Source organism: Canis aureus, chromosome 9 (genome assembly GCF_053574225.1).
Source record: "Canis aureus isolate CA01 chromosome 9, VMU_Caureus_v.1.0, whole genome shotgun sequence".
NCBI classification, from domain to species: Eukaryota; Metazoa; Chordata; class Mammalia; order Carnivora; family Canidae; genus Canis; species Canis aureus.
In genome coordinates this window covers 51,428,730-51,450,065 of record NC_135619.1, presented here as the reverse complement: position 1 = coordinate 51,450,065, position 21,336 = coordinate 51,428,730, and the positions used below count along the sequence as shown (strand labels likewise).

Sequence of the window (21,336 nt, the reverse complement as noted above, 5' to 3'; positions counted from 1 at the left end):
TGTTTGGTTTCTACCCACAGGAAGAGTGGTTTTAACTTATGGGTAAATCCTGATTGGTTTAAGCCAATCATGGCAATTCCATTCTCCTTTAAGAAAAAAAAAAATTTAACAGGTTGGTGTTGGGTAATGCATTTTCTAGCCAGCAGGATAAAAAGAGATCTGTTTGGAAAGGTTTCTTTGTTATTTAGTAACAGAGAAGACTACTTAGTCTCTTCTACCTCTGATCGTCTGAGATATGGTGCTTAAAGCTCTTGCAGCTATCTTGTGAGGTCTGAAGATTGAAGATAAAGTTAACATGCCAAGGATGGCAGAACAGAAAAATAGAAAGAACCTAGGCTTTTGATGATATCAACACTTAATGGGTATTTTACATATATAAACTCTTTTCATTCTTACAGCAATCCTATGAGATAGATACTACTATAACCATTTTCAAAATAGGAACCTGAGGCAAAAGTAGGATAACTTGCTTAATGACACACACCCAGTAAGTGAAAGAGTTGAGATGTTAATCCAACAGTATAGCTTCAGTGCCTGCACTGTTAGTCTGTGTACTGTGGAGCCTTATATTAAAGTTGTGTGAAATCAGCAAATCCAGAAGTTGCCTAACTTTTATACTTCTTATTATATAAAGTGATACGTCTTTCTATTCATAAAATTTTGAGTTTTCTATCACTTGTAGCCCAAGGCATCTTGATATTGGGCATTTAGTTTTTTGGTTGACTTGTAAGGTCTATTCATATATTAAAGATACCAAGCATTTGTAATTTGTGTTGCAATATTAGTAGTTTTGGAAACTTTGCCCAATTCTCATATATTGCTATGGGATTTTAAATTAAAACCCTTTTCAGTAGGACAATTTGAAAAAAAAAAAGCAAAAAATTTTTAAATGTTCATTCATACTCTTTAAACCAGTATGTCTTAGGAATTTATACTAAGGAAATAATCAGAAATAGGCACAAAGATTTATCCACAATAATATTTTTTATTTTATTAGTTATAACATAAAAATCAGAAATATTCCTAAATACTCAAAGTTAGGAAATTGGTTTGGAAATTAGGTACTGCCATCCATATTTTAGGAGAATATTTAATGACATAGGAAATACCTTATGATAAGAATTACTGAGAACATATTGTTAAGTTTAAAAAGTAGGTTGCATGCAGTCACTCTGGAAAATAGTTTGGCAATTCCTTTAAAAACTGAAAATGGATTTATAATACAATCCAGCAATTGCACTCTTGCTCATTCATCCCAGAGAAATGAGCACTTGTGTCCAAACAGCATGAATGTTCATAGCAGCTTTATTCATAATAGCCAAAAACTGGAAGCTTCCCAAATGTCCTTCAATTGGTTGACATTTAAACAAACTGTGGCACATCCATAGCATGAGATATGGCTCAGCAATAAAAAGGAACAAACTATTGATAACTGCAACAACTTAAATGAGCCTCAAGGAACTGAATGAAAAAAGCCAATCTCAAAAGTATATTTAGTAGTGCATAATTCCATTTATGTATCATTCATGGAATAACACATAGAAATAAAAAATAGATTAGTCATTACCAGGGATTAGGGATGGATGGGGGGCATGAGATGGGTGTAGCTATGAAGGCGTGACTTAAAGGATAATATAGTTGAGCCTCTTGATCTTGTGGAGATAGTTATGCAAGGCTGCAGATCATAAAATTTCATAGAGCTACACACATGAGTGCATGTGTAACTGGTGAAATCTAAAACTATAGATTCTGTCAATGTCAATATTTTGATTTTGAGGGAATCCCTGGGTGGCTCAGCGGTTTTGCGCCTGCCTTTGGCCCAAGGCGTGATCCTGGAGTCCCAGGATCGAGTCCCACATCAGGCTCCCTGCATGGATCCTGCTTCTCCCTCCTCCTGTGTCTCTGCCCCCCCTCCTGTCTATCATAAATAAATAAATCTTTAAAAAAATATTTTGATTTTGATGTAGTACCATAGTTGTATAAGTTGTTACCATTAGAAGAGGTAGGAGGAAGGGGCATGGGACTTCGGTGTATATTCCTTTCAATCTCTTGTGACTCTACAATTATTTTGAAATAAGTAGTTAAAAACTTAATAAACCAGGAATTATAAAATAAAAGCATCTACTCAAAAGAAAATTATAGGCATGTCTGGTTGGCTCAGTTGGTGGAGCATACAACTCTTAATCTCCAGGTTGTGAGTTTGAGCCCTACATTGGGTGTAGAGTTTGCTTAAAAATAAAATCTTTAAAAGAAAATTCTAATGGATTACATCACATTACAGTAATTGTTAAATGACTCAGTGATGGGATCCCTGGGTGGCGCAGCGGTTTAGCGCCTGCCTTTGGCCCAGGGCGTGATCCTGGAGACCCGGGATCGAATCCCACATCAGGCTACCGGTGCATGGAGCCTGCTTCTCCCTCTGCCTTTGTCTCTGGTGCTCTCTCTCTCTCTGTCTCTCAGTCTTTCATGAATAAATAAAAATAAATAAAATCTTAAAAAAAAAGATTTAAAAAAAATGACTCAGTGCTAAATTGATAATAAGAGAGACTGTTTCAAGTACAATTTTTCAGAAAAGCAAGATGCAAAAATAATATATTTGATAGGATCTCAATTTCATTTAAAAATATTATTCATATGTATTATATATTAATATACACACCCACATATATACACACACATATACATCATATATTTGTATATATATGTGTGTGTATACATATATACACATACAGGTATGAGTGTGTGTGTGGATATGTGTGTGTATAAATGACATACACCAAGATGTTAACAGTGGCTCTCTCTGGTACTATGATTACAGGTTATCAGAGACCCCTAAAATTGCCTCCTAAGCTATTCTATATTAATAGAGTTTTGGTTAGCAAATAGACATCCAGAATAACAACTACATTTCTTAGTCTAGTCTCCCCGGCAGGTAGATGTAGCCACGTGATTACATTCTTAATATTGGGATGATGTGAAACCATTGTGTTGCCGCTGCTGAGAAACTTCCCTGGAAGATAGCTGGCATGTGTCCATCGGCCTCTTTATCCCTTTCTCTTTCTGGCTGCCTTTCTGCTCTGTCAGCCTAGATGACGAGGATTCAGGAGTAGTGAGCTAGAAGGAACCTGGGCACCCTGAGGCCTCTGAGGAGCAAAACTATCATACCAGCTCGGACTTTTGAACTTCATTTAGCTGTAAGCAAAATAGACTTTTTTGAGGCCTCTGAGGAGCAAAACTATCATACCAGCCCGGACTTTTGAACTTCATTTAGCTGTAAGCAAAATAGACTTCAATCTTATTTGAGCCACTGTTACCTTGAGGTTTCCATCACTTGCAGTCACACCCAGTCCTAACAAATATAAGAGTGATTTTAATGTTCATTTGTGTTTTGTAATTCCCAATATTTCAACAATAAATATATCCCATTTATAATCAGAAAAAAAAAGTTATTTGTAAGAAAAATAAATCTTTCCATCAGGCCCTTTCCCTCAACCAGGAATATGATTATGTTGACCTGATCTTCCAGATTTTCCCAGTATTCCAATTTCAGACATTCTGGCTGATTGCCTGTGAAGTTATCAGATCACAGTTTCTGAAGGTAATTTGGAGATAGAGTGAGTATGATGATAATTTTCAACTGTGAGGAGGGAGGCTGACCAAAATATTTGTGCCTTTCTCCTCCTGTTCCAAAGAATCTCCTTTATGCCATCGGATCACTTCCTTTTCCTGAAGGGCTTTGACTCAACACTGCGGCATGTGAATACACTACTGTTTTTATCCTTCTCTGATTGTTTTGGTGGATAAGTCATGTCTCTACGCAACCTGAGAACAAGTGCTATTGTCATGGACACCTGTTGTTTTTGTCTGCCCTTCACCCCCTTTCCTCTGGGAACTGTCCCTCCTTATGTCATTCAGGTGGAACTGTCAATCTCAGAGGCTCCTAGCCACAGGGATGGCACACCACCCAGGTCTGGGCAGTCACCCCAATTCGACACTGTCTGTACAAAGTCATTTAGTCCTTCCCTGTGATTTGCTATACGGACCTCAGAGGAAAGCATGTTCTCGCCTTTAGATCATCTGCTATCAGAAGACTGGCTTGGGATTCTTGGTGGCCAGCTTTCCTGTTTTGTGGAGGAAGCTTGTCTGTAGGAGAAAGTCAGGCAACTGCTCCAAAAGAAGTAGAAGTGAAGAGAGGCAAGTCCTGGAGTGAGAGAGAAAGAGCAAATGAGCTATGACTTGAAGTGAACTGATACAAGCTTGTAGACCTAGTCAGGCTTGAAGGTAGAGCTACCCTTGCTTAGACTTCTCAACAAATCCCCCTTTGGCTTAACTTTTTGAGTTGCTACAGACTTGACTAAGTTTCTCTTTTTTCCTCCAAGGAGGCCAGCCCTCTTCTCAGGCATTATTTGATTGATTCTACTAGACTAGAAGCTGATCTTGGTCTAAGTGTAGATTTGTATTTTAGTGGAATCTGGCTCTGTTCTTGAAATTCTCTGCCACTTGAACTAGTCAGTTGCTAGGAATTTGGAGGAAAATTCTAATGACAAACACAGGTAATGGTACCAGGGCATGTGATTAGGAAAAAAAAATACCACCCTATTGTTATCAGGACTGCATGTTAATAGCTGGTCTTCATAGATCAACATATACAGTATATAACAAATATTTGTTCACCATCTTTTCATACTGAGCACCATATTTCATATTGGGAAATAGCCCCTGTACTAGGAGAAACTTAATAATTAAAATAGCATCATCCTTTAAACTTAGAGGATTTTGCCTTTTAGTTAAAGATTTTCATACTCTTTATCTCTTGGTCTCTAAGGAGCCCTAAGTAGTGAGCTGGTTCTTACCAAGAGATTCATTATATCACAATTGATAAGTTCATCATAAGTGAGGATAGTACCAAGTACATAGATAGACAAAACAATAGTCTGTGATTCTGAAAAAAGAAAAATGTGGAGACTAATGCCCACTAGCCAGCTATCCTCTCATGTTATGTTATACTGTTTAAAAGTTGCAGCTTGGAAGTCAGATGAATCTCATTTTAGATCATAGGTCTGCCCCACCCAAGCTGGGTGATCATAAAGTGATTCTAATGTACTTAATAAAGATCTGGTTGTATTTTAAAATTTTTTTTATTTAAATTCAATTTGGTTAACGTATAGTGTATTATTAGTTTCAGAGGTAGAATTTGGTGATTCAGGACACCTGGGTGGCTCTGTGGTTGAACATCTGTCTTTGGCTCAGGTTGTGATCTCAGAGTCCTGGGATCAAATCCCACATCAGGCTCACCACAGGGAGCCTGCTTCTCCCTCAGCCTATGTCTCTGCCTCTCTCTCTTTGTCTTTCATGAATAAATAAATAAATAATTAAAAAAAAGAATTTAGTGATTCATTAGTTGCATGTAACACCCAGTGTTCATTACATCAAGTGCCTTCTTTAATGTCCATCACCCAGTTATCCCATTCCCCCACCAACCTCCCCTCCAACAACCCTTAGTTTGTTTTCTATGATTAAGAGACTCTTATGGTTTGCCTCCCTCTCTGTTTTCATCTTATTTTATTTTTCCTTCCCTTCCCCTATGTTCATCTGTTTTTTTTCCCATAAATTCCACATATGAGTAAAATCATATGGTATTGGTCTTTCTCTGACTGAATTATCTTGCTAGTTCCATGATACCCTCTAGTTCCATCCACGTTGTTGCAAATGGCAAGATTTCATTTTTTATGGCTGAATAATATTCCATTGTATATATTCACCACCTCTTCTTTATCCATTCATCTATTGATGGGCATCTGGCCTCTTTCCATAGTTTGATTATTGTAGACATGGCTGCTATAAATGTCGGGGGTGCAGGTGCTCCTTTGAATCACTATTTTTGTATCCTTTGGATAAATACCCAGTAGTGCAATTGCTGAGTCATAGAGTGGTTCTATTTTTAACTTTTTAAGGAACCTCCATACTGTTTTCCAGAGTGGCTGCACCAGTTTGGGAAGTTTGCATTCCCACCAGCAGTGTAGGAAGGTTCCCCTTTCTCTGCATCCTCACCAATGTCTATTTCCTGAGTTTTTAATTTTAGCCATTTTGACCAGTGTAAAGTGGTATCTTGTGGTTTTGATTTGTATTTCAAACTGGTTGTATTTTTTTAAATTTTTATTTATTTATGATAGTCACACACACAGAGAGAGAGAGAGAGAGAGAGAGGCAGAGACATAGGCAGAGGGAGAAGCAGGCTCCATGCACCGGGAGCCCGACGTGGGATTCGATCCCGGGTCTCCAGGATCGCGTCCTGGGCCAAAGGCAGGCGCCAAACCACTGCGCCACCCAGGGATCCCTCAAACTGGTTGTATTTTAAAGACCAGATAATCCAGATAAAAAATAATACCAGCTTTTATTTCTAGAACTCCTCTCTTTCAAGAATGAATGAATTATTGTAACTACCTGAGAGCGTTTCAGAACAGCAACAGACCTTGCATGAGGCTACATCCCAGTCAGGAAGCCTGGGCCCTTCACCCAAGTAGCTTCCTCCCACTCTTGGTACATAAGTGACACTCACTGACCTGCAGACAGAGGCTGCCAGTGGCTTCTAGAGGCCCAAGGCTTACTCTCCCATCTGGCTCCCCTCTTCCGCTAAAGTAATTTCTATCCCTGGTTTGATGCCCGTGGCTCACAACATCCTTAAAAACAGATAGTCATTGTCTAGCTTCAGAGGGTAGTTTGATTAACTGGTTCCTAACCAGAGTAGAAAAAGAAACGGTGGGGGGACTTTTCAAGTGTGCCATCCACATTGTGCAGAATGCCATGGGTAGGAAGTACTAAGTTGACCATTGAGATCAGAAAATTCTTTCCAATCTCAGCTAACTTCATTTATTGGGGCTTGTGTATTAAGCATTACAGTGCCTTCCCCTGATTAAACATTCACATTGTGCCAGAGACTATATATTACATCTAAGACTTCCGAGACTACAGTGGAGGAAGCCAAGGCTTGGAGGGGTTAAGGGACATGTCTAGTCATACAGCTAGTGGAGGCAGAGCTTAGGTTTGTCTGTCTCCGGAGACCTCCCAGGACGTCCTAATACCACACCATCCACACCCTTTCTGTTAGAGTGGCAGGAGTGGCCTTTAGGGGTCACACAAGGGCTTCTAACAATCTCTGAGGCCTTTGGGTTCTTAGGGATCTAAGCTCTGTGTCCCTGCTCTGTCACATGAGTAAGGAGCCAGTGGATGAGACTGGAGTGGGTGCTGAGAAAGCTGAATAGCAGGCCTCTGAGAGCTGTACCCCAGTCTTGCTGGGATGCCCAGCACACACCTCTGGGTGCTGGGGGCTGGATAGGGAAGAGCCCTGCTGGGTTCTGGATCTGCCTGCCAGCTCCTAACCCCCTGAAGGGAAGACTGCATGGAAAACTCCCAGGGTTTACAGGCCGTAGCCTGGGGTAGATGGCTCCGTAGAGCCCAGTGGCCAGTTGCATCCCGTGGGAAAGCCTTGGCCCCGGCCTGCCTGGGAGCCACGGTGGTGCCGCCTCCTGCCCACGGCTTGGCTCAACTTGGTTCAGCGGGTTCCCAAGTGGCTTGACTTCCTCCCCTATACCTCCCCCCCACCCTGCAGTCTCCAGGGAGCCAGGGAGGCCACTAGCAGAGTTGGCTCTCAGGTCCCCAGGCCTCCCCAAGCCCTTGCTCCACACACCTGGGAGCCAGGTTTCCCCCAGGGAGCAGGAGGGGAGCCTCTAACCCCCCTGAGAGCACTCCTGCCCCTAGGTCTGTTTAAGACTGGCAGGCCCCATCCCCAGTCCTTCCGCTGTGCACTGAGGCTCCACTCTGGGCTGCAATAACAGGGCTTGGGGTATGGGCTGTTGTTTTTGCAGCTGGGCTGGGGCGGAGCGGCAGCGGGAAGGCGGCATGGGTACTGACGGTCTGAGAAAGCCCCGAGCCCGCATTCCCACTAGAGCTGGGACAGCCTCTTCAGGCTAGTGACTGCTGTGCCTGCGTGGAGAGGCCCCTAAGCACTGCTGGAGGAGCGTGGGGGAAGGCAGAGAGAGAAGCCGGCCAGTAGAACAAGAGCTTGGGGGGACCCCAAGCCTTCTCTGAGCCAGCCCTCCCCCAGCAGGCTGTGCTCCCCTCATTTCTAGCTGCAGCTGGACCTAACCTCTCCCCTACCCCACCCCCGCACATCTGGGAGATGCTGAAGCAAGCTTCCTTAAAACAAACAACAAACAAAACAAAATATCTCATTTACTAGGGACAAATGTTAGAAACTAAAAAGAATAAAGGTCACCCATAATCCTTTCACTCAAAAATACCCATCAAGAACATTTGATGTGTTTCCCTATGACCTCTTTTTTTTATTGTGATAAAATGTACATAACATAAAATTTAACATTTTAATAATTTTTAAGTATACAGTTCAGTGGCGTTAAGTACATTCACAATCTTGTGCAACCATCACCATCTCCAGAACTTTTTATCTTCCTAAACTGAAACTATGCCCATTAAGAAATAACTCTCTGTTACTTCCAGGCGCCGGCTGGCAAGTACCTCTCTACCTCCTATCTCTACGTGTTTGACCGTTTTCTAGGTATGTCAGGTAAGTGGAACTGTACAATCTTTGTACTTTTGTCTCTAGCATATTTCACTTAGCATAATGTCTTCAGGATTCATCCGTGTTATAGGATGTGTCGGAATCAGAATTCATTCCTTTTTAAGGCAGGTTAGTATACACACACACACCTCACATATTATTTATGTACTCATAACATTTTTTCATGTAATTAAGATTATACTTCGTCAGCAGTTAGAGATCCTGATTTTTTTACTCCGACGTTGCCACGTCATTAAAAATTTCCCCTAGAAATAGTCTTAGTGCTAGGACTACTCTAGCTTACTCTTTAATTCTTAGTGCTTACACTTTAATTCCTTATGTACATAGATACAGCATAATAGATTTAACCAGTCTCCTGCCATTGGCTACTGAAGTATCTTTTTTGTTTTATTGTTTGTTTCTTCTTATAAACAAAACCAAGAAGAACATCTCAGTAGACATTTTTATGGGTCCTCCCTGCTGCCCTGTCATTTTCACATTAGTTCCCAAGGGAGAGTACCAGAAGTAGAATTTGCTCACCAAGGTGATAAACACTCCTCAGTCATCTTGATAACTATCACCTCAGACTTGCCAGAAAAATTATGCCTGTTGCTCCTCCCACAAACAATGTAGGAGATCCAAAGGCTTTTCCTTCCTTTACCACACATTTGGCAAATTTCAGAGGACTCATGTCCCTGGTGCTGAGAAGCCAGGTACCTCTTGCTATGCCTTCTCTTTTCCTGGAGAAAGGTGAAGACTTCCACAAATAGGGCTTCAAGATACCCAACCATCTTCAGGTGCTTTCTGAGATTGCTCTGCCCTGGCAGGGCTGGCCAGTCCAGTTGAGGTGATAAGTTTTTGATGTCCCTAGGGTAGAGTGGCCCAGAAGAGAGCCAGCCTGAGCCTGCAGCCTCCTCAGGGAGATGGCCGTGCAGAACTAGCCTGGGAGCAAAGAAGCAACTAGCAGAGTAGGGGTACAGAGTCTCTATCCTGCGTGTGGCCTAGGCTTGGTCCAGGACAATTCTGCGGACTCCCTAGTGACTGCTCCGCCAACCCCATGCAGATAGATAGCTATATAAATGGTAGCCATTTATTGAGGGCTTACTATAGGCTAGCTCCAAAGGCTCTGGTAAGGCTCTAGTAAGGCTGGGTTCCTCTCACAGACCCTAGCTGTAGGTTTTTGTCACCACTTTACTAACTAGGCAACTAAGTTCCACAGTCATTTGGGACCTTGTTCAAGGCACACAGCTGTGTGTAGTAGAGCTAGAATTTGTACTCAGACATCTCCAACTCTAGGCTCTTCTGATTTCCTGGTTCTCCTTATAGGGGCTATGCTGGCACCCCAAGACTGGGGAGGAGAGGAAAGAACTGTGGATCGGTGATGGATGGTCTATGGGGTGGAATTTGGCTCTGCCCTCTCTGTTGGGCCTTGCCAAATCCTAGGCCAGAGACCCCTGGCCACTGGGAATGAGGAGTGCTTCATGCCCCAAGGGGACCTGGCTCAGGCAGGGACAGGGGCAACTGGGGAGGGGGTTACTAGAGACTTCACTGCACACAAAGAGCCTGATTGTGTCGCAGACTCTGCACTTTGGAAAAATAAGTATCATGAAGTTGTCTTGTTTTGGACAATCTGGTGTCCCAGAGATCCAAGCCAAAGAAAACATGAACTGAGAAGCAGGAGCCAGCAATGCTGAAGCCTACAGGTGAAGCCCGTGCTTCCGGGTTTGAGGACGGGAGCTCCCGTGGGTTCCCAAGCTGGAACTAGGGTGCTTATGTCCAGAGCAACCTCTTTTCCCTGGGGTCCAGGCAAAGGACAGACCTTGGGCTGGGGAAATTTTTCCACAGACAGATGGGAGGAGGAAATCAGGGGAGATCAGAGCTCCCTGTGGAACCTCAGCCCGGGGTGGGGGGCCACCACCAGAAGCGCCTCACCACATCCAGGAAACACTGGGAAGCTCAGAGATCTACAAATTTTGTGGGCTCCATGCCCAAGCCTAAGGAACATGCACTGAGATGAGCCAGGTTGGGGGCTGGCCAGGCCTCTGGTATCAGAGCACCCTACAAGGCAAGGGAAGGCAGCTTAGTGGGAACCCAGGCCAGGAGGGGTGATCTTTTTTTTCCGGAACAGGATTCCCTGTGGGGTACAGAACAGAAGTCTGTGGGCTGCAGAGTCTGGGACGTGCCTGTTGGACTGGGCTGGGGTCAAGAGGGCGGCCCACTGGCCTGGCCTCATCAGCCAAAGCCAACACAGGAAATGCCAAGCAGACCTCAACGTCCGGGCACCTAATTGCTCTGGCTGGCAGGGAGCGCCTCCTCCCCAGATCTACTGGGGGCAGCCCTGGCGGCAGAGAGGGAGCAGTGGCCTCCATGCGCAGGGGAGGCTCAACCCCCTGGCCCGAGGAGCCGGGCAAACACTCAGCAGGCAGCACAAGGAGCCAGGCGTTACCCTGGACGGCGGCCACTGGGTTGTTGCTGGGATCCAGTTTCCCTGCTCACGCTCCTCGCTCCTCCGCTCCTCTGAGAGGAGAGATGCAAGGGGTCAGCCCCTCCACCAAGCCCCAGGAAGGAGCCTGGTGGACAGACAGTTGTTAAAGCCACCGCCGCCAGGGTGATTAGGCTGCTGTGAAGGGCCTCGCAGCCGGGCAGGGTCCGGCCTGCCAGGCAGGCCACTGGGGCCACCGTGACCGGCTGGGAGCAGAGGAGCCAGGGAGGGAACAGCGTATGTTGCAGCCGCTCGTGCTGATCCGATTAGTTGGTGAATTGACACTCCTTAATGATTTCCTTTCTGCGGCCCAGCCAGAGCCAGAACTGTGGGGTGGCCTGCATGGTAAACAGAGAGGAGGCTTTGGGCCTTCCCAGGCTCCTTTTAAGCTGGCCACCAGCTGGGGCTGGGGCAGAGGGTCTTCATACTGGGTGCCAGCTCTGCTGGGAACCACCCTATGGCCCCTCAGGGACTGATGAGCCACCCTGTGTGCAGGGATGGGCTCCTCGCTTGCCAGTTGGGGACCCTCTTCCCCATTTGCCCACTGGTGCCTAGGACAGTGGAGCCTGGCAGGTGCCATCTATTCTCCCAGGCTCAGCTGGAGCCTGGTACAGAGTAGGTTTGCCAAGGATATTGACAACATGAGTGGATCAGCAAATGGATCCATTTCCCCCAATTGGCCTGATTGCTTTGTGGGAGAATCTCTGTGATCCCCTTCAAGGCCTGGGTGGTCCTTGTGGGAACATTTTTCCAGACAGTCTCGTGAATGGAGAGCTCTCCCAAGGCCATCTGGTCTATTCCCCTGCCTCTAAGGGCAGCATCTCCTAAACCATCTCTAACAGGCAGCTTTGCCACATTTTGGCCAAGTTCCCCCTTTTGGCATGAGCGTATGTGCACACACATGAAGGTGTATGTGTGTGCCTGGGTATGAGCATCTATGTCTGCCCAGAAGGCACACTGGATATTTTCTTCCTTGCCCATCCTTTGTGTTCTCTCAGCTTCCCGGATTCCCTTCCTTGGAGGTCCCAGGCAGGGAGGAGGAAGGTTAGGTCTGGTGTGGAGGCTTTCTGGGTCACGACCTTTTCAGAGCTGGTCTTGTTTATATTTTAGGCTGAGGCACAGGCTGGGCTGGCCTCCCACCTGCCTGTCCCCTCAGTCACCTTCCTAGGAGGTGCCCCAAACCCTCTGTGAGTAGGAGATGGTCCTGGCTGCTCAGGGCCTGGGCTGGGGTAAGGGCTGCCTCCCTCCCCTCACTGGTGGACATGCTAGAGGCCAGCTAGCTTGTGGCCACATGGGAATATAGGATGGTAGTCCTGGAGGGAGAACAGGTCCATCTAGTCAGCATTAGCAGGCAGGGGCAGTGGCCAGCACCCACCAATGATGTTAGGCAAGAAATGCCCCTTGAGGCCAGGGGAGGAATGTGTGTGTCCCAGGTACATCAGAGGCCAAAATGCAATCCTTCCTTTCCTCTTGACAGATTTGGTTTGAAAACCCCTCCACTACCAGCTAACGAGCCCTGCCCAGCCCAGACATCTAGGGCGTCGAAGCCACAGAGAGGACACTGAGGGATCCTGGAGGACACTAGAGGAGGGGTGCCACTGCATCCAAGCAGACTATGTACCCACTCCTAGCCCACTGCTTCCTTCTCACTTCCAGTCCCCCTCTCTCATCCCAGACCTCCCTCAGGGGGTTTCCAGCCTCTCCCCTCTATCATATCTATCCGCTGCAGGGAAGAGGCTGGAAGCTCTGGCAGAGTGAGAACAAGGCCAAGCTGTGCAGTCTGGGACAATCACTAATGCTTTCTGAATCTGTTTTTCTCATCTTTAAAATGGGAATGAGGAATATCCACACTCTGCTGATTGCCTTGCAGGGATATTAATGATGTATTGTTGAATCAGAACGTCAGGATGGAGTACAGAATGCACTGAAGATGGTCTGGAAGGAGATCCAATAAACTGTAGACAGAAGCTACCCCTGGAGTATGCGAGTAGTGAGGGAAGGATCAAGTAATGGTGTGGGGGAGGAGAATTTTCACTTTTACTTAAGATGCCTTGATATTGCTTGAATCTTATTTCAGCAAGTGTGTGCCTTCTTTTGCAATTAAAAAAACAACGTCGGGATCCCTGGGTGGCTAAGTGGTTTAGTGCCTGCCTTTGGCCCAGGGTGTGATCCTGAAGTCCCCGGATCGAGTCCCATGTCAGGCTCCAAAACATGGAAACTGTTTCTGCCTTTGCCTGTCTCTGCCTCTCTCTGTCTCTCTCATGAATAAATAAAAAATCTTAGAAACAAAAAAAACAAAAATGTAAAGGCTCTATCTTAAAGGGTGGTTGCCAGTTTTAAGTGTTAATGTGGATTTGTGGAGTGGATGAATGAATGAATGAAGGCCTAGTATGTATCTAGTACATGACCTGCTTCTCTTTTCCCCTCTGAGCCAGGATTCAGGTTCTCCCTCCTCGTTTATCCATTTTCTTACCCTGAAGGAGTTAAAACAGCAGCACTTCCAAAGCAGTGTAAAGGTAATCCAGGAGCCCCAGTGAGGCCAGTCTGGTGTGTGGAGTGGCATGGAGGCAGCATCCCTCTGCCTCTCTTCAGGCCCCAGCCCATAAGGCTCCTAGAGCCAGCCCATAGAGCCATCCCACAGAGCCAGCCCACTCTGCTCAGCTCAGGACCTGCTTCCAATTACCCATGAAATCTGAGCTGGAAGAGACCTATTAAAGCCCCATTTAGTTTGATCCCTCTAGGGGCCAGGGATCTTTTCCGGCGACATTCCCCTCCTTGTCTGACTGGGACTCCAAGCCCTTTGGATGTTATCTCCTCCTGGGTCAATATGTTGACAACTCCAGCTGTGACCCAGGCCACCCCGGAGCCAGAACTGATCTAGGCCTGTTATGGTTCAGGGGGCCCCAAACCCAGCTCCCTTCCTACCTTAGGGCTCCCTGAGATAGCAGGGCTGACCTACCTCAAGTCAGATCCCAGTCCAGTCTACACCACTGTTTCCATACTGGCCTGCAGGCAGCCCTATGGTTCCTGAGCCTACCTGGTCATCCCACAGGAAGCTCTTACTAGTAGGGGCCATCTTTCACATATTCCCTGTTGTGCCTGGTACAAGGTCCCATGTTTCATAACACTGCTTACATAAGAAATAATAAATAACGGTGATTAATGACCTCCTCCTCTCGTCCCTGGGCTCGCCTGGGTCAGACCTCCCAGGGAAGGCATACGAGCTCCAGGACGAGGAGGAGGAGGGGATCCCAGGGTGTGTGGGTGTATTCACCTCTCCCCATCCTCCTCAAGCACCTCTGCATGTCCTCTCCCATGGCCACTCCCTGGAGAGCCAGAGGAAGCCATCAGGAAAGGCAAGGTGGGGAACCCAACTCCCTTAAGAAGTGGGATCTCCAGCACCAAGGCGGTGGTCCTAGGGCTCCTCTGACCCCACACCAGGGTACACTCTCAAGTCCAGTTGGCCTTAGTTCCCTGAGAACCACCCAGGTGAGGGTTCTTGCCCACCAGGCCTGTTGTCTCCCTGCCCCCACCCCAGTGCCGCTCCCAGTTTGAGCCTCTAAGCGCCTTTCCTCAGGGTGGGAGGCCCAGGGCTGCACTCCAGGGACCAGGCGGGACTGGGCTGGGCCTTTGGGGGTGGTCTGCTGGGAGAATTCTGGAAGCAGGGAGGGAGTGAGGAAACCACTTTGGGGCCAAGGCTGGGGCAGCCACTCAGAGGTGAGAGAAGAGCTGCAGGAAATGAGGGATAAGAAGGTTCCGGAGGAGGGAAGGATCTTGGGAGCAGTGCATGGAAGTGCGCCTGACTAATTCTCTCCCCAGATGCCCCTTTGGGCCCCCTCAGAGCTGCAGAGGAAAGAGCCAGGACAGTAGTGGGAGGGGGTACTTCTAAAGGTCACCCAGGCCAGTCTCCTGTCTGACCCACTCCACCAGCCCTGTGGGTGGATATGGATCCTGTTGGTGGGATCTTTGAGGGCATAGATTTTGTGGGCTTTGTCAGTGAAGGACACTCCCTCCTCAGGTCTAGCCTAATCTCCCTTGCTGCACTTTAAACCTATATATCCTTGCTCTATCTAAAGTGGGTTCACATAATGGACTCTCCCTGAGCATTAACTTGCCGCTTTGTTTTTTCAAAGTTCAGTCCCCAGAGGAAGGAGGACCATAGACCTGGCATTCTCTGGGTACTCTGGCCCTGTCACTGTCCCCACTGCCATGGCCCAGCATAGGCAGCTCCTCACAGGCCTAGGGTGGGGTCTTGTTGCCTGAGGACCAGGACAGAGCCATTATCTCCTGCTGAGCCCTCCTGGTCTTGGTTACCAGCTCAGTGGGGACAGAGATACTGAAGGTTGGGGGCCTGGGGCCAGGTCCCCATAGCTGCTCATCATCACAACCCAGCAACCACACAGGGATTCTGCATGTCTCTCTGTCAAAAGTTAGGGTGCAGTGTACAGTCCCTCCTCATGTCCCCAGAGCTTGAGAGGTTTGTGGAAGGCAGACTGACTGGCCTTGGCCTTCCCCAGTACCCCTCGGCTGGACACGTACACCCACATGCATGTACAGATTTGCCTGTGTGTACAAGCACACCTTCAACATACCAAAGCACCCGGATAGGTTTATGTGTGCACACATGCTTTGGCACATGGGCACAGGTTCACCTGCACAGGCTCATGTGCATACACATGTTCACACAGACATGACATGCCTGCTTTCACACATGGAGAAGCACATTTATTCCTACACATTTCCAAACACGCACATGGCTCCCTCCCTCTGCACGTGCTTACTTATATCCTCCTGTGAATATATCTGGCTCATTCACACACAGTGACACACTCATTTGCACTTACATGGGACATATTAATGAGAGGTTGTCAGCTCCTGCTTGGTCCAGATTAAGGACTATATGATGCAGGTTGTTCAGGGGTCATTGGCTCCAGAGATCAGGGACGGGATAGAGGAAGATCCCTGGGCCCCCAAGGGCCATTTCTCCTGTGCCTTTTCAAGAGCCAGCAGCCTCTGGGAGCCACAAAATGGAAGAATGGGTAGGATTTCACTAGGTGAGTGTGATGGTGTGTGTTCTAGGAAGAGGGGATGGCCTGAGTAGGGCTGTGGAGAGGGGAAGGTTCAGACCAAGTTTGGGGAAGGCTAAGGGACCACTTGAGTGGAGGATTCTGTGGCTGGGGGACTGGTGAATCCCAAAAGGGCAAAAGGCTTTTTCACAATGGGGAGCCATAGAAAATGTTTGAGCAGGAGACTGTCAATACCAGAAGCTTTTTTCCTCTTTGGGAAGCTTTATTCACTCAGTGCTCTGTGCTTCATTAGCACAGGAAATGAGTGATTCTGCCTGGAACAGTTGGGGAGGAGCAGGAGCTTCACATCTGACATGGGCCTCATAGGATGGATAGGAATTGTCTAGACAGGGAAGGACAGAAAAAAGGACCCGGGCTGAACCTGGCAGCTAAGAGCTGGGGGAAGGACTGAGTTATTATTACGTATGCCTTGTAGACCCAAACAAAGGTCCTCTTGAGGAGTGACCACAGTATCAACACCAGAATCAGGAGTGCAGGCTGACCTGACCCCGGGCAGGAGGGAAACTATTCTCCGGAAAAAGTGAGAGCCATAGGGTGAGGACAGAGGAGTTTCAGAGCCAGTTGGCTGGCCTTCCAGAGGGACCCACGCAGGTCTCATAGGCACCCAGATAAAGAAGGGTGGAGGTATGGGGACCACCTGGCCCTAATCCTTTGACATATCCCCTCGCTGGAAAACTTCACTAGAGATAATCCATCCAGCCTCCACCCACCCATGACACCACCATCCTGCTGAGATCCATCCCTGAGGGGCCCAGCACTCCAGATTCCAGCCCTACCACGGCCCCATCTCCAGCCTCCATCTCTTCAGAGCGGGAAACACCACATCCCAGCTGTCTGTCCCAAATCCACCTGGAGGCCAGCCAGCTTGGCTGAAGCCCAACTTAGTTAGGCCAGACCCTGGAGACACTGACGGGAAGAGGCCAGGACTAGAAGGAAGCTGCTGGGCCAAAGTCAGACCCTTTCCTGGGCCCAACCTTGTAGGGTTCCCCCTGGCACACCCATGGGCTTGCCCATTGTCATGTACTAATGAGCCTCTGGTCCCCTGAGCTGCAGACTCTACGCCTTTCCATGCAGTTCTAGAGATAAAGGTTACCGTGACAGCTGGTGGTTAGATTCCAACCTGATTGCCAAAGGCCCAGAAACCTGGCTTTGAGCCCCACTTGGGATAGAAGTGAATCTGTTGAGAACCCAGAATCCCATCTTGTAGGCTTGAAAGCTTGTCAACAGGCTTACGAAGAGACCCTCACTCTGAGAACAACCCCCTTCTTCCTGCTGTCCCATCCTTGGCAGCACAAGGCTGGCAACAGCAACAGTATCCCTTGTCAAGGCCTGCGGCCACTGCCACCACTGCCAAAGACAAAAGGTGCATGGGGGCCCGGGGCTGCCACAGTCTCCCTGATTCACCCCCTCATCCTTCAGACACCAGGTCCACTGGCCCCCCAGCCTCTGGACTGGCTCCTCTTTCCCTTCCCCTCTGCTTTATTCTCTACCCATTCATCTCCCAGCCAGGGAGACACTCTTCTGCTGCCCATGGCAACTGGGTGCCACAATTTGTTTGCCACATTCCATGCAAACTCCCTCTTTGTCCCCTTTGCCTACCAGAGAGAAGAGCCAGAGAAACCCAGAGTCAGGGCAGGATAAAGACAGCCAGAGGACACAGCATCTGAGAGCCAGTCCCCAAGGACACCTGGGGTAGGGGGGAATGGAGACACAGAAGGGGATGGTGAGACAGAGGCCTAGGGGCAGGGGACTCTTGCTGAACAGTACCACATGAGGAACAGCTTGGGTGCTCCTGTAGGGACCCTTCAGTAGCAAAGGGGAGCGTTAATGGTGTGATTTTGCAGTTAGGCACGTTGGTCTGCCTCTTATAGGCTATGTGACCTAGGGCAAGTGCCTTCACCTCTCTGTGTTTGGGTTTCCTCAGGGAAAATGGGAATACTTGCTATTCTTGTGAGACGTGAGTAAGTTAACATTTGCAATGTGTGCTGCAGAATTCCTGGTACCTAATAAGCAAGCTCTAGATTCAGCTATTATTACTCTTATTTTCTGAGCTTTGATTTTCATTTATGTCAGAGGGAGATGATAGTTCAAGCACCCCAGTCGCAGTGGGGAGCAAGTGGTGCATTCAGTAGATGTCAACACAGGGTCCCACTCCTAGCTTGCCTGCCCCAGGCCAGGACCCACTCTAGGTCCCAGCCCCACACCACACCCTGCTGCTGAGGCTCCCGGGCAGGCCCCACGTGCAGTCAGGCAACAGGTGGCAGGCCAGCAGAGCACAGGTGCAGCTTTGCAGGGGATGTGGGGGGTGGTCCTGCCTGTTTCCTCCCCACGCACCGCTTCCCCCAGCTGTTGGTGGGGCGGCTGTGCCTGGGAGGAAGGCTGGGTGGAGGGAAGTAGCAAACACAGCCACGTGCAGCCCCTCAGCCGGGGCTGAGTAAGCTCAGCTTCCTGCAGCCATCGTCAGCAGCTTTAGCAACAGTGGCCAGTGGGCGGCTCACAATGCTTGCTGGGGCAGGAGCTCTGCTACCGGGCAGGGTCACTTCCCTGAATTGTCCTCACCACCGGCTCTCCCCACCACATCTGGCCGGCCACCCTGCCCGCCTGGGGAGCCATGGAGTGCCCGGCTAGAGGCTGACTCCACCATCCTGGGTGGCATCCAGTACCCAGGCCTCACCAAGCCAGGAGGCGGGGGCTTGGCTGGCACTCGCTCTGGGGTCTGGACACAAGTCCAGGCTGAGGCACAAAAGATCCAGGCTGAGTCTGAACTGGACCCATGCTGACCATACTCTCAGGGAGGCAGCAACATGAGCATCTACTCTGTGCAGAGCTCTCCACCAGAACTGGGCTCAGGCCACCCTCTCTGCGGTCCTCAGTGACAACATCTCTACTTATCTCAGTGGGTAACTTGCTGGAAAACCTTATGTAAGCCCGGTGACCTCTCCTGAGCTTTACCAGCTGGGCTGTAAAAGAGCCCAGCAAACACAGCCTGTAGAAATGCAAATGGCCAATACTCACATGGAAGAATGTACAACCTGACAGCCTAGTAACAGGGAAACATCCAGAGCCAACCCTGAAATGTTCCTTTCACAGAACTGAGGGTAGAGATGTAAAAAAATGATAACACTGAGATGGCTGGGTTGTAGGGATCTCATTGCCCTTGGACATTGCAGGGTAGAGTGTAAGCTAGAACAGTCTTTTTGTAAGACAACTTGATAATAGCATCAAAAATCCTTGAGAGGGCACCTGGGTGGCTCAGTGTTGAGCATCTACCTTCAGCTCAGGTTGTGATCCTGGGGCCTGGGATCAAGTCCTGCATTGGGCTCCCTGCAAGGAGCCTGCTTCTCCCTCTGCCTATGTCTCTCCCTCTCTCTGTGTGTCTTTCATGAATAAATAAACTTTTTTTAAAAAAGTCCTTGACCCAGAAATTCTACTCCTAGGAATTTAAGGGACATGAACAACAAATATGTATAAAATGCTTATTATAGTGTTGTTAATAACAGAAAAAACATTAGATATAACCTAAATTCCCAGTTATAGGTAGGTTGGAAAAGAAAAATTTAGTCACATAGTTGCAAGTATCCCTTGGGAGTATGATCATTAAAAATGATGCCAGCAGCCAACTCTCGGTTCTGCCTCAGGTCATGATCTCAGGGTCCTGGGATCGAGCACCACGTCAGGCTCCATACTGGGCAGCGTGTCTGCTTGAGATTCTCTCTCTCCCTTTGCCCTTCCTCCTGCTCACGTATTTTCTCTCTAAAATAAATAAATCTTTAAAAAAAAATACACCAAATAGCACTCTCAAACTTTAAGATACACCTGGAGATCTTGTTAAAATGAAGATTTTTATTCTACAGGTCTAATACCTAAAATCCTGCATTTCTAGCAAGCTCCCAGGCAGTGCCAATGCTGCTGGTCCTATAGAATTTTCATTACTAATATGAAAAGGTATTACCAAAATATGATAAAAATGGAGAAAAGCATACTACAAAACAGTAAAATGCCATTTTTTATAAGAAGAAAAGATACATGTGCATAAAAAAAACTTGGATATACAACAAAATGTTAATAGGGGATTTCTCTGGCTGATCAGATTGGGTGATTTTTATTTTATTCTTTATGCTAATTCATATTTTCTACAATAAATTTATATTGTTTAATTAAAACAAAGTGACTGTGTATATACTGCTAGACCATACCCTGAATATGAGAGGTAGATCTCCCTGGAAGGGAAAGCATTGCTGACACCAGTGATGAAAAGTGTATCTCTTGGTGCAAGAACCAGCCCTGAATTAGAAAGGCCTGGCCAGGCAGCCTGGGAGTGGGATTATTTGGACCTGGACCATGAAGAGGGAACAAAATTAGGGGGACCCCAGGTAGTGGGCTAGCAGATGAGCCATACACATGGAGGCAGGCACAGGCCAGGAACAACAGCCACCAGGACTTGGACACTGGAACACAGACACCTCAGGGTCTCACAGTGACCCATCCCTATTCCCTCGGTGTTTGTGTCCCCTTGTCCTTCCTTCTCTGAGTACCCACTGGAACCAGTAGGGTGGGGGCAGTGGGAGTCAGGAAGAGAGACACCCCTAGGGGAAGGTGAACCCAGTTTCAAGGGCCAAGATCAGACTCCCAAGATGGCTCCTCCAGAAGCTCTTCTTCCAGGACCAACCCCCAAGGGTCTGGGTTTTCTTCAGTGGGGAACAGGTTTTCTGCACCAAGTGGTTGCTACATTCACCTACCTGAGGATGGGGGTACTCTAGAGAGGACCATTAAGGATTTGCTCGGTATTTTGCGGAGTAATCTGCTAGATGACCTTGGGGAGGCCCTGTGACCTCCACTGAGCTTTCTCCAACCCTAATAGAGAGGAAAGTTATGTGGGGATCTTGTGGGCTTCCCAAGGTGTGAGCTTCAAATACTTAAAAAAAACAAAACAAAACAAAAGATTCTTTGCAGCTTTTTTTTTTTTTTTAAGATTTTATTTATTTGACAGAGAGAGATAGAGAGCATTAAGATTAAGCAGGAGGAGTGGCAGGCAGAGGGAGAGGGAGAAGCAGGCTCTCCAGTGAGCAGAGAGCCTGACATAGGACTCGATCCCAGGACCATGGGATCGTGACCCAAGCTGAAGGCACAAGCTTAACTGACTGAGCCACCCAGGTGCCCCTCTCTTTGCAGGCTATAAAAGGATATAC

General features: G+C 47.7%; 1 protein-coding gene and 1 long non-coding RNA gene across 14 annotated transcripts in view; one reads left to right on the top strand and one right to left on the bottom strand.

The window, feature by feature from the left end:
• The window catches only part of PGF (placental growth factor), a 51,086-nt gene that overhangs the window by 6,008 nt on the left and 23,742 nt on the right, over positions 1–21,336 (top strand). The gene's annotated exons all lie outside the window — the stretch shown is intronic.
• On the bottom strand, positions 16,329–17,234 carry LOC144320919 (uncharacterized). The gene is made up of 2 exons (XR_013386532.1): positions 16,924–17,234; positions 16,329–16,469 (listed from the first exon to the last, which is right to left on the bottom strand). It is a non-coding gene; the product is annotated as an uncharacterized LOC144320919 (long non-coding RNA).